The sequence below is a fragment of the Crotalus tigris genome, unplaced genomic scaffold, assembly GCF_016545835.1.
Source record: "Crotalus tigris isolate CLP2741 ecotype Arizona unplaced genomic scaffold, ASM1654583v1 scf7180000019380.578012, whole genome shotgun sequence".
NCBI lineage: Eukaryota > Metazoa > Chordata > Lepidosauria > Squamata > Viperidae > Crotalus > Crotalus tigris.
The window spans coordinates 396304-412779 of NW_024097508.1; the positions used below are offsets into that span (position 1 = coordinate 396304).

Consider the following 16476-nt stretch of genomic DNA (forward strand, 5'->3'; position numbering starts at 1 on the left):
AATGAAGCTGAGTTATTTAAGGGGTCTTGGGTGGGGTTGTAACTAGGGAATACAGCTTTCAATTGCTGGTTGTTTCCCACTTTTAACAGCTTTTCCCTTGACTGCAGATCAAAGCTTGTAAATTTTCCAAAAAGCAAACAGACCAGTTGAGCTTATTCAGTTAAATATATTTCATGTAGATATGATTACAGGACATGTCAGATCAATGTAGCAGTCCTGAGTGAAAGACTCACTAAATTAAATTGGTCTGACTTCCAGTTGTATGTGCTAGGGACAACAAGTGAGAGAGAAACAAGTGAGCAAGAACGATGTTCTTCTACACGGACAGAATGATGTTCTTCTTCTACATGGAAGTAAGTAAGCAGTGGGGTACCCCAAGGTTCCATTTTAGGCCCAACAACTCTTCAACATCTTCATAAATGATTTAGATTAGGGAATAGAAGGGGAACTCATCAAATTTGCAGACAACATTAAATTGGCAGGAATAGCCAGGATTTCAGAAGATAGGATCAAGATCCAGATGGATCTTGACAGACTTCAACACTGGCCCCTATGTAACAAAATGAAATTCAGTGGTGAGAAAAGTAAGGTTTTACACTTACTTTTTTACAAAAAAAAAAAATCAAATGTATAGGTACAGATTATGTGAAACTTGACTAAATAGCAGTAACAGAGGAATCTCGGAGTCCTGGTGGACAATCACTTAAATATGAGCCAGCAGTGTTTGCAGCAGTCAGAAAAGCCAATATAGTTCTAGGCTGCAATAACAGAGGGATAGAATCAAGATCATTTGAAGTGTTAATACCACTTATAATGCCTTGATAAGACCACACTTAGAATACTGCATCTAGTTTGGTCACCATGTTATAAAAAAGATGTAGAGACTCTGGAAAGAGAGCAGAAAAGAGCAACAAAGATGATTAGAAGGCTGGAGGCTAATACATATGAAGAACAGTTGTAGGAATTGGGTATGCTTAGTGAAAAGAAGAAGTAAGAGTGACATGATAGCAGTGTTCTAATATTTGAGAGGCTACCACAAAGAAGAGGTGGTCAACCTATTTTCCAAAGGACAACTGATCAAAGAAAGAAGCAACCTAGAACTAAGAAGTAATTTCCTAATAGAACAACAGCTTATCTTCAGAAGTTGTGGGTGCTCCTTCACTGGAGGCTTTTAAGAAGAGATTGGACAGCAACTTATCTGGAATGGTATTCAGCAGGGGTGTCAAACTCGCAATGTCACATGATGTGTCATGATGTATCACGACTTTTTTGCCATTGCAGTCAGTCTCAAGACCATATTCAAAAGTCGCACTTGTCAGCTGTTTGGCGTGTAGATCCAGCGCGCCTATCAGCTGTTCGGCACGAGGTTCTTAGGGCTTCGCGCTCAGTCTTGAGACTGACTGCTTTATGCCTTTAAGAGCTTTGTGCATGTGCACATGCCTCACTGCAACCGTTGTTTAACTGTTATGTAAATTTATGTACATACTCCCCCCCCCATTTAGCCCTTTGCTCTGATGATGTTAGCAGGTTGTTAACGAAAGCTCAGCAATATATATATATATATATATATATATATATATATATATATATATATATATATATATATATATATGTATATATGTATATATGTATATGTATATAAAGGGACATCCTTGTCTTGTCACTTTCTATATCTCACAATATTTTTTAATTCTCCATTTATAGTTATACATTTTGCAAAGTATAAATTGATTTTATTCATTTGAAATTCTCACCAAAGTTCATATGTCCCAAAAATTTTAAACAAGAAAGTCTAGTTCAAATTGTCAAGAGCCTTTTTTTAATCTAGAAAGATCCAACTTGTTTTGTCACTCCAATCTTTGTTTTTCTAAAAGAAAAAGCAGTCAGATCAAGATAATAGATCAGCAGAGATGTAACTCTAAGCTCACTGAAAGAAATGTCAGATTCCTAGATGAATATTACACCAAACTGGAGGCAAGGAAAGCAAATCAACATGAAATAAAAGGTCCTGCATGGAGACAGCATGAATGTTATATATCCAAAGAGGAGCACTGATGCAAGGGAATTTAAACTATGTGGTTATGTATTCAATAACCTTTATTCTTAAGATAAAATATGCTTGACCACACTGAATGAAAATACTAAGATGTTATTTTATTGCTTTGAAGTTTGACTTTAACCTTTCATTCTATTCTGTTTGGTTGGGAGTGGTCCAGAATAAAGGCACCGGAGGAGATACTCTATGAGGTCAACACCTGTGGAAAGGGAAGTTTCTCACCTGCATGTAGCTCAGCAGAGAGGAAAGGAAAGAAAATGAGTCAGCAAGAAGAAATACACCCAACTGGCTTGTATAAATATATTTATGGTTATAAATATAGCTACATCATAAATACAGCACCACCTGCTGACCATACAGGTAAATTATTCTTTTACAACTTAACAATCATTACTAAAATATTTGTCTGTATTCAGATTTCATTTGAGGAAAACACAGAAGACTTTTATAATCTTGCACCATTTCTCCCAGATGTTTGGGGAGGGGGGGAAATCAAGGGAAAATTAGCAATAGCAATAGCACTTAGATTTATATACCGCTTCATAATGTTGTATATTCCTCTCTAAGATGTTTACAGAATCAGCCTATTTCCCCCAACAATCTGGGTCCTCATTTTACTGACCTCGGAAGGATGGAAGGCTGAGTAAACCTTGAGCCGGTGAGAATTGAACTGCCAAACCACTGGCAGTTGGCAGTCAGCAGAATTAGCCTGCAATACTGAATTCTCCAGCAGGATGGCTGTAGAGTCCAATGGATAGGTTCTATGACAGCCTTCCTGCCCGGCAGACTGGGTAAAAACTTTGGCCACACCCCTTCCTTTGGGCGTGACCCCAGTTTTGACTCAGTCTCGAAGCCCGGTAGCAGTGTGAGAATCAGCTCTTGAAAGATTCATAAAAAAAGACAAAATCTCCCTCTTCCCAGACTAAATTTCTAGACTAAATTGGCAGATAAGGAAAATCTTTAGCAGCTGGCTCGGGCCCCGAGCTATTTCCAGATCTCCATCCACCGGAGGATCGTCGGAGCGGTGAGCGTATCCCCAGGGTCTAGGGCGGCTAGCCAAGGGGTTCGGGGGGCTCACCGGGTCGTTCGCCGACCCCCAGCACATTAATCAGCTGATTGGCGCGGGGATCACAGCCCGATCGGCGATAGAGCCGGGGCTAGGCTCGGCGCCAAACAGCTGATCGGCGCGAAAAGAATTGCTGCAGCTGATCGGCGCGGATAATTGCGGCCGGACCGGCCGACAGAGCCGCGGCGCCGTTCGCCACTTCAGGGGAGAGTTTCCCTCCCCCCCCCTTTTTAAAGCCCGAAAGGGCCGTTTTAACCGGCGTTCGCCTCCTTCCTTGCCTTTTTCCTCCTACCGGCACGCAGGGAGGACAGGAAGATTTCAGAGCCGGCAACTAAGAGCCGCCATTGTGAGCCTCGTGGTCTCCATAGGCTTTGTTTGGGGGGAGTGGCCTCCTCTAATTCGCCATTTTGAACGAGCAGATTAACCCGCCATTCCATTGTGGGTGGGGTTTTCGCCATCCGGAGGAGTCTACTTGCATTACAAAGAGGGAAGAGGGAAAAATAGACAAACTGCCATCAATTTGAACGTGGTCTGTTTTTACAGTCACAGATTGGGGGAGATACAGTCACCAGTTATATCGTGTCGTGTCAGGACTGGAACGTCCTTGGATTAGGTGAGGAGGTGAGGAGGAATAATTTCCCTAACTGTTCCTATAGTGACCTTTAGTCACTGCCTTGCAGGATCTCCTGTCCAAAGAATCCTGTCTGTCCGGCCATTGTTCGTATAGGCAGAAGAGGGCATCAGCCCCAAGTATCTGCATCTGATCTGCGTACCTTATTCCCCCATTCCAGGCATTGCCTACTCGGGGTGCCTGGCACAATGGCAGACAACGTCTCGTATTCAGTCACACAGGTCCCTCAATCGTCCCCCCCACAACAGCAACAAAAATGCAGATCTTCTGAACCAGAGGTGGGGGGGAAGAAGAAGGCTAAAACAAAGCACCTTACTCAGAAGGGACAATCTAAAACGGCTGAGCGAGAGGCTTTGAGGAGACATTTGGCTTTAGAACGACAAATTACCAGGGCACAGAGAACCAATTCCAATGGGACAAGTACAGTTTCCCCTGTCCCATTGGTGGCACCCAGCTCAGAACCTACTGCCCAGGAAGTTCTCAAAACTTGGTCTCCTCCTGGGGAAACTGAACAGTTGGATTCCTCCAATCCCTCCTCACCAGCTTCTTCACCCGACCACACTCCAGTGTGTCACTCCAGCGACAAAGCGCAGGAGAACATATGGTCGGCACAATTTCAGGCATTCATGCAGGATGCCTTTTCCCAGTTCATGGCTTCTAAGGAGCAAGTGGCCTTTCACACACCCCATAAGGGATGAACTAGGCCGCCCCCTACCAACATTTCTGAGACTTCCTCTCAAATAGGAGAGGGTGACTCATTAGACCTTGATATGTCAGACATGCCCCTTTCGGAGGATGAGGAGACTGCACCTGAGCAGGCGACGAGCTCTGGCCTCTTTGACCCAGCGCTCCTCAAATCACTTCTGATAAAGGCAGTCTCCACGGTCAGCCTGACATCAGTACAGGAAGAGAAGCCCTCTACAAGCAAGGAGGCCAATCCTCTATTTGCCAAAAAGGTCCCACAGGATAAGTACATTCCATGTCCGGAGGTCTTCATGATCACGGTAGAGGAACAATGGTCCTCCCTTGCAAGCCCACCGGCACCCAATAGCATGGAAAGAAAGCTTTTCAATCTCTCTCCCTCCTTCTCGAACATGTTAGAGGTTCCTACGCTAGATAACCCCTTGATCTCTTTATTTTCTACCTCCGCGATTCCAGGAGACATGGCGGAGGCCTTGAAACCTGAAGAAAAGAAATATGAACACTCCCTCCGCCGTTCCCACATGGCTGCAGCCTGGGCGGCCAAAGCAGCCACTTCATCATCATTCTTCGCGAGGGCCTGTATTATGTGGCTGAGGGAACTGCAAAGCACGGTGCCTCCAGATCAGGTCAGAGTACACCAAACATTGGCCAAGCTCCTCGCAGCCTCTCAGTTCATGGCTGACGCGTCACTGTATGCAACAAAGTACGCGGCAAGATCCATTGCGGCTACAGTGGCCTCGCGTAGACTACTATGGCTCAAAAATTGGAAGACAGACCTGAGGTCCAAGTGGCGTCTCTCGACGTCCAAATACAGCGGGGCATTCCTATTTGGATCCATACTGGACCCGCATGTCAGCGAGGGCAGAGATAAGAGGAAGATCTTAGTACACCCATCAAAGAAGTTTGATAGGAGAAGCAGTCAAGACTTCCGGAGACAGGGATCCCGCCCAGGAAGCCCCTGGGAATGGAGGCAGCCCTTTCGGGCAGGGCAATCCTGGGACTGGCCCAGAGGCTCACGATCCTTCTACCCGAGACAGGATCGACCCCAGGATCGCCAAAACACGGGAGCCAGAGGCCAGTTCCAGCCCAGATGTCCATATAGGGGATCGGGAGGCAGATCCTTTAAGCGCACCAACTGACGCCAAACAGGACACTCCCATCGGAGGTCGGTTAGGAAATTTCATCGAGGTCTGGGAGCAGACCACTACCGACGCCTGGGTCTTGGAGACGATCAGACATGGTCTGACCTTAGACTTCTGTTCTCCCCCACCAAACCGGTTCATCAGATGCCCCATCTCCAGAAAGGTACACAAGGCAAGGTTGCTAACTTTGGCCATAGCTCACCTGTCAATTCAAGCCATAGAGGGGGTACCAAAGGGAGAGGAAGGAAGAGGATTCTATTCCATCCTCTTCGTTATCCCAAAGACATCAGGAGGATGGAGAGCAATATTGGACCTGAAGGGCCTGAATTATCACATAAAATACAGGAGGTTCAAGATGCACTCCTTGAAATCCATCCTAGCCAGCATCAGGGAAGACGATCTACTATCCTCAATAGATCTAACAGAGGCGTACCTACACATTCCCATTCATCCCAGTTACCGGAAATTCCTCAGATTTACCTACGCGGGCCGGCATTACCAATACAGGGCCCTATCCTTCGGGCTATCCTCAGCGCCAAGGGTATTTACCAAGATCCTAGCTGTAATAGCGGCCCATCTCAGGCTGATGCCGGTTCGCGTACAGTTCTATCTGGACGACATCTTGATTCAGTCCAGATCTCAGGAACAAGCAAAGGCAGATTGCTTGACCACAATCCGAACCCTACAGGGGCATGGATTCTCGGTCAATTTAGTCAAGAGTCATCTCACTCCCTCAAGGAGACTGCAACACCTAGGCGCAGTGATAGACTCGTCACAGTGCAGGGCATACCTTTCCCAGGAACGACAAATCAGCATATCCAAACTAGTTCACCAAATTCAGAGAATCAGGAGAGTGCCCCTGATACAGCTCTCGAAACTCCTGGGAAAGATGATATCTTGCATGGGCATTATACCATGGGCAAGGCTCCACTCGAGGGAGTTGCAGTGGTTCCTCCTACCCTACCAGAGGAGGAAACTCAGCACATCCAACAGGAAGGTCTTGGTACCAGTACAGGTGATGAGATCACTGAAATGGTGGATATCTCCCAAGATACTCAAGGGGAGCATATTCAAGGAGCCGAACAGGGTCACGCTCACGACAGACGCGAGCCTGTTCGGATGGGGAGCCCACCTGGGAACCCAGATAGCACAGGGCCAGTGGGACCAGAAGGACCTTTCACACAGCATCAATTGGCTAGAGCTCTGGGCCATCCACCTGGTTCTACGTCATTTCTCACACCTAGTAACAAGGAGGCACGTCCTCGTATTAACAGACAATGTAGCAGCCAAGGCACATGTAAACAAGGAGGGGGGAACGCGATCAGCGGAACTAATGAAGAAGGCATTAGCTCTGGCTCGGTGGGCAGAAACCAATGTGAGTTCCATCAGAGCAGAACACATCTCAGGGGAGACAAATACCCAGGCAGACTCCCTGAGCAGAGCCAGGTTGGATCAGTCGGAATGGCGCCTGGATCCGGCTCTGTTCGAGGAGATCTCCCGGAGATTCGGGCAACCGCATCTGGACCTATTTGCTAATCACAGGAACACACAACTCCCCAGGTTCTTCTCCAGATTCCCGTCTCCGGGGTCGGAGGGAACGGATGCTCTCAGGTGTCGGTGGCCGGCGCATCTCCTGTACGCCTTTCCACCGTTGCCCTTAATACCGGCGACCATACGCAAGTTGATTCTGGAAGGCGCAGAGATAGTCTGCATTGCCCCGCATTGGCCACGGCGCCCATGGTTTGCCGACCTCGTGGACCTTTCGATATCACCCCCGTGGAGGATCCCCCCGGACAGAGTAATTCTCAGCCAGGGCAAGTTTGTGCACCCAGATCCCCAGTGGCTACAACTAGCCGCTTGGCATTTGAGCAGCAAAGTTTAGCCAAGCAATCTTACTCGGCAGGGGTGATATCGATCATGCAAGCATCACGAAGAGCGTCCACGAACAGGATTTACGATGCTACATGGAAAGGGTTTTGTAGGTGGTGCGTTTCTCTTCGCCTAGATCCAGCTGCAGCATCTATCCCCAATATTCTAGATTATCTCTTGGAGGGTCTTAATAAGGGCCTATCAGTCAACACTATTCGCAGACAGATATCGGCTCTCTCTACTGTACTCGCCTGCGACAACTTAACCTCCCTAGCGCAACATCCAGCGATTAACGCCTTTTTAAAAGGGGCGACCAACACAAGACCCCCCGTCATACACAGGTACCCGTCTTGGAACTTGCCTAAAGTCCTTCTAGCCTTGACATCAGCACCCTTTGAGCCTCTTGAATCATGTTCCCTTCATCATCTATCGCTGAAGGTAGCCTTTCTGGTGGCAATTACTTCAGCAAGGAGAATTTCAGAACTGGCGGCACTGTCAGTAAGGAAGGATCTGTGTACCTTTTTCAAGGACAAGGTCGTTCTTAGGCCAGACCCGGCCTTCATTCCGAAAGTAAACAGCATCTTTCACAGATCTCAGGAACTGACTCTTCCTGATTTCTGCCCAAAACCCAAACATAGGCTAGAGCATAGATGGCACAAGCTGGACGTACGTAGAGCACTGTGTTTCTATGTGAAACGCACTTCGGCCTTCCGCAAGACAGAGGCATTATTTGTTTCCTTTCAACCATCGACTATGGGAAAGAAGGTGTCTTCTTCCACCATAGGTAGGTGGATCAGAGCCTGCATAGCCCAAGCCTACGTCTCGCAGGAACTGCCAGTACCCACAAATGTGACTGCCCATTCAACACAGAGCGCAGCCACATCTGCGGCATGGCTAACACAAGCACCGGTAGAAGAAATTTGCAAGGCAGCAACTTGGTCTTCACCGTCTGTCTTCATTCGGCATTACCGTTTAGACTCCCTTGCCGCATCAGATGCTGCCTTTGGTAGAAGAGTGCTACAGCAAGTCGTATCTGCTCAGAATTCGGTAGCCTAGACATTCCCTCCCAGGGGGACATGAGGGCTTTGGTATGTCCCATCCATTGGACTCTACAGCTATCCTGCTGGAGAAGGGGCGTTGTCTTACCTGAACGCCTTTTCTCAGCAGGATGATGTAGAGTCCAAGCCCACCCAGGGGTTAGGTCTGGGCAGGTATATAATAAAGAGCTGCAATATTAATTCCAACAAAGTTTCTCGCCTAAGTCAAAACTGGGGTCACGCCCAAAGGAAGGGGTGTGGCCAAAGTTTTTACCCAGTCTGCCGGGCAGGAAGGCTGTCATAGAACCCATCCATTGGACTCTACATCATCCTGCTGAGAAAAGGCGTTCAGGTAAGACAACGCCCCTTCTAACCACTGCACCACCACGGCTCTTATTAAATTTAGAAACAAGTTCATGACTCGGATATAGCTTTCTTGCACTTAAAAATTGGGTATTATATGCGAGAGAAGGAAAGCTTCCCATCCTTCAGTAGTACAGTCCTCTTTCTATTGGTGTCTAGTTTCTTATATTCCAAATAAATTTCAAAAGAAGGCATCATGTGGGAATCCTAATCCTACTCAGAAGAGTGCTAAACCCATGTTGAAAATTTGCTCTAAAAACAACTGACAAGTGTTGATGGTACAACGTGAAGTGGGAAGGACCACTTACAATGAAAAAAGTCCCCACCCCAAAACTTGTCTACTGTTCTTAAACTTGTAATTAAACAGGTTGATTTAATGCTGCATTAAAATCAGTCTTTAAAACAAACTGAATAAAATGTTTTATAGGTGGCATTTGGATCCTCAAAAGCTGTCCGGTATGTATCCTAATTTACAGCCCAAATGTTGGAGATGTGGAAGCTTAGATGCAACTTATTTTCATATTTGGTGGACTTGTAGAAATATCAAAGTTTTTTGGATTAAGATTTGGTGGAATATTAAAAAGATTTTTAAGAGAAAGATAAAGTTCACGCCGCAATTATTTTTGTTAGGTGTTATTGTAGATTTTGATGTTAAAGAAATTAATTTGATGTTGAATCTTATAACAGCTGCAATATTGGAAGAAAGATTCTTTGCCTACTATGGAAGAATGGATACTTAAGGTGTCTAATTTAGCAGAAATGGCAAAAATCTCCGCTTATTTGAAGGACTATTCACAAGAAAGATATATTTCGGTTTGGAGAAGATGGATAGATTATATTCAGAATAAATATGAGACTAAAAAGTATTATCTAGCTTATGAGTAAATTTTAGATTATTATTAATAGTTTAATATGGTTGAATTTATATTATTTTTAATATTATGGTTTAACTATATTATTATTATTATTTTTAATTTGTTAATATTTATCTTGAAAAGGAGTTAAAGTATGTTATGGATTTGATTGTTAGTATAGTTGGGTAATGTTAGTTAGATTATGATTGTTTATGTGTAACCTTGTAATCAGCTCTGGGAAGTGGGGGAGGGGGGAGGGGTGGGAGGGATTTGGGTATATACTGTATAAAATCTTTAAAACTTTTAATAAAAAAAACAAACAGAAGGCATGGGATTGGGGAGCTGTGGAATGGGACATGAAAAGAGAAGTAGTAATTGGGGGGCAAAGAATCCTCACTTTCTCTTCAGGAAATTAAATAACAGGCAACCCTGCAGGCAATTGCCAGGGTTGAAAAATATAGGTGTAATGTAGAAAAGGATTGGTTTGGTGGTATTTGCAGGGCTTTTTTTCTCATAGAACGCCCAGAACGGAGTTCCAGCACCTTTTTTGGATGGAACCTTGTAGGGTAGGCAAGGCGGGTTGTATGATGTGTGTGAGTTCGGGCACCTTTTTTTTTTTTTTTTTTTTTACAAAAAAAGCACTGGGTATTTGTGTTTACCTGTGAGCAATATAACTCTTGTCATCATTTATTGTCAAAAAACCATTCCCAAATCTCTCTAAATCTAGCTGTTAAAGAGTGGCCCTGCCCCCCCCTTTTTTTAAAAATCATAGTATAGAAAACACAATTGGATGTTTCAGAAGTAGCTTTATTAGATTATTTTCCCCTAAAGCTGTTTTTTCTTTATGCTTTTTTCTATGGTGGCTTTAGAGCAAGCATGAAGAAAATTCAGATGGTTCTTTGTAACGACCCAAAGGTACCACACACAAGTACAAACCTCACAACATGAAAAAAAGTAAAAATCAAGCATTTCCTTTGACAAGACAGACATCCTTCCTTCCTGATGGAGATGCCACCTCTGGCTCTTTAACTAGGCCTACATTCCCTCTTGTGCCCAAATGCATATTAAATATATACATTTTGGTTAAAAGTTTGTTAAAAATAATATTAGGCACATATAGAAATTGATATGAACTATTTCATTAATATGTTTGTGGATATTTTGTATTATATGCCTAGAAGTAACACAACACAAGACTATTTCTAGCTTACAGATTGAATGAATCATTTGAATTATTCACATTACATCACTGTGCTAAGGGAGAAAAAGAAACCAACAGAAAGCAAGTTAATTGTCTGAAAGGATTCTATTCTAATTACAATAAAATAAAATGGGCACAATTCAGTTAATCTGATTGTTTTCAGCAGGAGAGCTAGGTAGCTTTAATTGTTGCATTACCAACAATGGGCCTTCATAATGTGAACTTTGACTGGATGGCCTTAAAAACCAGGAAAACACCATTCATTAATATTCAAAATGGAGATAAGATGAGCCTGGCTGTCACAGAATGTGGTCCCAGGCAAACAAATGAGTTGGCAAATGGAATTCATTGCCCCCAAAATGTGAGGCTGTTCTAGAGAATCTGTAATCATTGGGGCAGAAACAAATTTATTTAAAGGTAGTTGTTTGTATTGTAAGGCTATCAACACTACGTTTTAAAAATCCCAAGTTTTGGGTCAACTTTGCACTTCTATAATTATTTTTCATTACAAGTTTCCATTATCATTTGTAGATTAACCAAAGAAAACTTATATTCAGTAATGGCAGTATAAATTTTAAAACATACCTAAATTGAGAAAAAGTATGAAACAATGCTATTAAAATACTGACATTAGTTCAGATATAAAAAGGATGCTTTGAAGAATTCAGATCAACACATTTCTATTTCTGATTGTTACAGGTTACTTGGACAAGAATGTACATGTCATAGATTCATTCCACATCTTTCTGTTTTATCAATTTACACATTTCTGAAACCAAGACTCTTAAAATGTTGGTCAGGAAGTTTTTAAAGTTTATAAAATGTATTTTGAGATGAAAATGCATTTTCAACTCAATTAACTGAATGTACACAAATAAGATTATTTGCAGAATTATTTTTACATAACTAATTTGCAGCTATGATCATAGTCACGAAGTTTAAATTGAATAATTGTTATCAATAGAAATATTGCTGCTAGTGAATGGATTATAATTTTAAAATTATTTGTTAAAGAAGAAAATTCAATTAAAATACTGTGAAGTAAAAACTTGATTACACATTCCTACAAAACTATTTCACAGAATCCAGGGAGGGGAAAACAGATTTCTGTAACTGCCAGCAGAGCCACCAAAAGCACCTCATTGTGCTCTCTTCTGCTTTATTAGCTGGCTATCAGCCTATAAAAGTTGGGTTGGAGAATTAAGATTAATTTCTATACTAAATATAGTTCCATCATTTCTGTATTAATTTCTATGACATAATATGTCAATTAAGCCACTTAAGAAATCAAGCAAATGACAGCACTTAGCTGACTTTGGCTGGTTTCAGAAAAGTTTAGTTTAGTTGGACCTGATTAATACTTGTATAGAAGACAACCAGAACATCCAGGACTGCAGGCTAAACTAGGAATCTATAGGACTCTAAATTAGGAATCTGGAGCCTAGCCCATGTAGCCACCAGGTGTTGAACACAATTCAAAATAATCTTTCCTTTTATACTGCATCTACTTCGATAGTAACCAAAAAGAGACAATTGTCTATGCTTGTTTTTCTGATAGTAGTTAATTAAATGAAGGTTCATTTATAAAGAAATGCTTTCACAAGAAAGCACCATCATTTTCCAGTTTCACAGATTTTATTCATTTGGGAAATTCCAAAAATACTTAGTCAATTCTTCCTTTCATGAGATCTTGCCAGAACAAGTTTGCAAAATACTTGTTTGTCAACTATCTGCAGAAATCAGAGTTGGACAAAAGGAGGCTTCCATCTTCCTATAATATTTTATAGGAACTGCATTCTGTCAACACTGTGACAATGGATGTTCCCACTCTGACAACTAAGGGAAATTGCAGCCATTTTTACTCTGCTTACAGCTTGCTTTTTCTGCTGTTTAGAAATCAGATGTAAAAGGAGGGATGGGGTGAATGCTTGAGCTCAAATAGCCATAACAATAATGCAGCTTCATGGGAATTCAAGGACGCAAACCGATAACGTTTTGGCAGGCTGAGGAGCTGGAGAGGAAGCCCGCGCTTCAGGCTAATTGGAGAATGTGATCTATGACTGCTTCATGGGGGTGGGGATTGCAACTTGTTACTTTGTATCTGGGGGAAGGGAATTTAGTTTTGAGTTCAACTATGTAGTGCCGATACTTTGTTTCCTGAATAAAATGTTCTTTAAGGAAGAACTCTTGCCTTGAAGTTCTTTAATTGGTATCATCTATTAGAACCATGACACATTCATTCTTTACCCATTTTAATGCTTTCCACCCAATATTTGGTTAATTTTCACGCATAAATTATTATTTTTAATTGTAGTTTTGAAAAGTATTTTGGTATGTTAAAATACTATTCAAAACCTCAACTAAGAAGTACAATCAATATGTGAAAATTAACCAAATATTGGGTGGAAAGCAATACATTTTGGAATATTAAAATTTTGAGAGAAGTTACAACAAAAGATATTGCACAGAATTTTGGTAAGAGCCTCATTTTGGAGAAGGTGAAAAGAGCATGAAGGCTTTCAGAACTGAATTGGAATAAATTCTAATTTACCATTTCTGCTTGCAGGGAAACTATTAACTGTCTTACATAGTTACCATGTTTTGATATTAACAATAAAGGTATGTTTATTTGTTTATTTGTCATGCTCATTCTCATCTCTTTCATAAGCCAACCATCTGTCTCATGCCTTCAGGACATTAAACACCATTGTCAATATTTGAACTGAGCCTAGAAATAGAGTAACAGGTAATATAGAAGCGATGTTATCACATTATTTTATTAGCTAATTCAATAGTAATTTGCAGCTATATTTGGAAGTTGGGTATCTCACTATATCTAGAACATCATTAACTATTTCTCATTGTGGAAGATTTATTGCTTGAAAACTACAGGATGGTTCCCTATAGTTTCTGAATTAATGCAATCCAGAAGAACAATGTTACCATGTTTTCTGGAATATTTTATAGGGAGGTGCAACAGTTGTCAGTTTTGCACAATCTTATCACAATGACTTAAGGCCCTAGACACATTCTCAGAAAACAAAGTGATAAATGACTATCATCACTTCAAAGAAGGCCACTTCAAGAAAGAAATACTACAAATACTACTGGAACTCTATGGTTGTAGGGTACAATATTAGAATCCTGAAAACCTGACAAAATTCCCTTCTGTCATTAAAGAGAATAAAAGCAGATTATCTTGAATTTCATTCTTATTCTTCCTTTCTTCCCAGGAGTGAATGGAAATTTACCTAATGTTCTTACATTCCTTTTTTTAAGGGTAGCTTCGTTCCTCTTTATGCTGACTGCAGTTCAGTGCTTTGTTTGATTTCTGCTACATTTGTGTTTTGAATATTGCTTTTCCTTCTGGTATATTGGTCACTACCTTCTGGGAATCATTTCATGCTTATAACATGCTTTCAACATGCTAAATGTGCTGACCCCTGTTCTGTCTAATACATTGACAAAAAAAAGATAACTGTGTATGATACATTCAGATGAGAGGTTACCAGAGTATATATAGAAAGCTTGTAGCTGGTGTTTTAGCCTAAGTTGATGTTTTAACTAACCCAATGACAGTAATTGTTAGAACCCTATGTTCTGCGTGCATGGGATTTCTTGTTCTTTTTGGGTTCTGCCATTTTTTGGGGGGGAGGGGGAAGCTTAAGGTACCAATGTGTATTTACTTTGCTCTGTCTCTTGCTCTATCCTCTTTGATGTGTCTCTAATGGGGTGAGAATGGAATATATCTCCGGCCATCTGCCTTATCTCCGAGCGCGGAAGAAACGGCGCAGACACCTAACAGCCTTGCAAGTGGTGCCTTATCACTCTGTTCTCACATTGTTTCCACACCCACAGATTGGCCTGTTTGAACCGTCCAGATGGACAGGGTGGGGTTACTATGGACACTTTTAATTACTTGATTCGCATGGGAAACCTTCAGATCCTGCCTTCTATTCCTGCTGTCAAACCTCCCAATAAAAGTTCCTTTTGAAATGATGCCGTTTAAAAAGTTCTGCTTTCTTGGGAGAACTGATTGAGGTGGGTCCTTACAGTAATGCATCCAGGAACCAAATTACCAACTTTATTTTTCAAAGATAAACACTTTCCAGAATAGCTTCAACATCACTCACTTGGGCAGCCACCATCTTGTCCCTACCAAATTTCAACATAAGGCCTCATCCAATTAATCATGCATTAGTTCAAGACATCTAATGGTTTACCTAGATTAGAAGAAAAAGGGAGAGAAAATTGGACGTAAACTACATATTGATGACATCTCAGTTCACATCCCCAAATGATGTGCTCCATAGTTTCATAAACATAAAAGATAAAATGGAGCTCCAAGCTGAAATACGCCTCTGTCAATTTACATTTTTGGTACAGAAAAATGTTTTCGTTGAAATATTAAACAATACTGCAAAGTCCAAGAGAAGCAATAGAATTGTGCTCAACAATCTCTGGGCAAAAATCACTGGGATAACTAAATTTTTAGCACAAGTATAAACGTAAAAGGATTGAAATGGATCTGGAAGATTAACTTCATCTCAAATTGCTTAGAGCTGATCAAGAAGAGAGTTTAGTAACTGGCTTGGATCACCATGGCTAGATTCTGAATAGGATAACAGCTTGTTTATTACTTCTTTCATAAAGGTTGGTAGATGCCCTAAATCTAACAAGCCAAAATAGGCAACGTGATTGATTGAACCTGTCCAGTGACTTTATTTACTTCATTGGGTCTCAACAATTAAAATTTCTGCAAAACAACTAAAGGTAGTCCTCAACTTATGACTAATGAATTCTTAAAGTTTGGTTGTAAATTGTGAAGGCTCATAAAGACCATGTGGCTGCACCCAATTTTACAACCTTTTTTGCAGCAGTTATTAAGTGAACACTGTGATCATAAAGCAAACACAATGGTTGCTAAGTGAACCCTGCAATCATTAAGCAAACCCATTGTTCACTGTGGAGCTCTTTTTGCTGGAAACTGTAAGTAGTCCATGGAGCATTGCAAACAGCCTTAAACGTGGGCTAGCTGTTGAGCATCCATATGACTACAGAGATTCTAGACATCAGAACCTCAAATCTGGGTTGTAAGTCCCTTTTTCAGTGTTCATCATAACTTGGAACACTTGCTAAGTGACCAATCAAAGTAAAGGACTACCTGTTTATAGACAAGATTTGGACACACCTGCTAATATAATTGGATAAACTTTATCATAGCAAGCTGTGAAGCATGCAATTAATTCTGATAGGGTCAGGGCATAAGAAACCTGGGGTACCTAAAGCAGTTCAGCTGGACAATACTGAGAATATAGCTGGGGAAAAAACATTTTTGGTCACCTTCCTCAATAGGCTCAATAATGAATTCCACTCAGGCTCAGCAGTCTTCTTTACATTTTAGACATTATTTTTCTGGTTTCACTGCGCTCAGCATAAATATATACCAAGAAGCTAATTTGTAGAGTTATGCAAACCATTCAAAAGAAGCACTTTGCAAGTGGTAGCACAAACAAATCACATCTTGAAAAGTTCAAACTGCTGTATCCCTTGTA

The 16476-nt window shown here is 41.6% G+C and overlaps 1 long non-coding RNA gene across 1 annotated transcript; it reads left to right on the top strand.

Annotated features, from left to right (window-relative positions):
* Positions 1-1662: 1662 nt before the first annotated feature.
* Positions 1663-14125, top strand: LOC120316515. Its single transcript, XR_005558990.1, has 3 exons — positions 1663-2416; positions 9294-9322; positions 11621-14125. It is a non-coding gene; the product is annotated as an uncharacterized LOC120316515 (long non-coding RNA).
* Positions 14126-16476: the final 2351 nt, after the last annotated feature.